Raw genomic sequence first — 980 nt, 5'->3', positions numbered from 1 at the left:
ACATTTCTAGCAGCTGTACTCATTAGTCCGTCTTCAGGCCACGAGTGACCTACCGGGACCATCCGACCGCCGTGTCATCCTCAGTGGAGGATGCGGATAGGAGGGGCGTGGGGTCAGCACACCGCTCTCCCGGTTGTTATGATGGTATTCTTGACCGAAGCCGCTACTTTTCGGTCGAGTAGCTCCTCAATTGGCATCACGAGGCTCAGTGCACCCCGAAAAATGGCAACAGCGCATGGCGGCCTGAATGGTCACCCATCCAAGTGCCGACCACGCCCGACAGCGCTTAACTTCGGTGATCTCACGGGAACCGGTGTATCCACTGCGGCAAGACCTTTGCCCTGTACTCATTACACCAAGTGGAAACTTTTTCCATGTCTTCCTTCATTTCTTTATGGTCGTCCAGAGATGTTCCTGTAACAACATTATGTGATAGTGCTCCTGACCACATCTGGGGAACAATCTACGTATACTAAGGACATCACAGGCTGCTTTGGAGCCCATTCGATGTTACTCTCGTTTCTGTTGAATATTTAGCGTCTACTGTAACGTTGATGGTTCTAACTCACAAAAATCCACCGACTCAGTCGAACATCTGTGAAGATGTTGCATACATTCTTATTCTCGTTATTACTATTACATAACGTAGTTGGTTCTGTTTGACAAAAATCTTCGAGTCAGTCGAATATACAGGGTGGTCCATCGATCGTAACCGGGCCATATATCTCACGAAATAAGCTTCAAACGAAAAAACTACAAAGAACGAAACTCCTCTAGCTTGAAGGGGGAAACCAGATGGCGCTATGGTTGGCCCGCTAGATGGCGCTGCCATAGGTCAAAAGGATATCAACTGCGGTTTTTTGAATACGAATCCCTATTTTATTACATACTCGTGCAGCACGTAAAGAAATATGAATATTTTAGTTGGACCACTTTTTTTGCTTTGTGATGGCGCTGTAACAGTCACAAACATATGCCTC

At 46.8% G+C, this 980-nt stretch overlaps 1 pseudogene; it reads right to left on the bottom strand.

Moving 5' to 3' along the window:
* Positions 1-223: 223 nt before the first annotated feature.
* Positions 224-341, bottom strand: LOC126471760 (5S ribosomal RNA; annotated as a pseudogene).
* Between the last annotated feature and the right edge of the window lie 639 nt (positions 342-980).

Source organism: Schistocerca serialis, chromosome 3 (genome assembly GCF_023864345.2).
Source record: "Schistocerca serialis cubense isolate TAMUIC-IGC-003099 chromosome 3, iqSchSeri2.2, whole genome shotgun sequence".
NCBI lineage: Eukaryota > Metazoa > Arthropoda > Insecta > Orthoptera > Acrididae > Schistocerca > Schistocerca serialis.
Note: the sequence above shows the minus strand (reverse complement) of the source record. Positions and strands in the feature narration are given on the sequence as shown.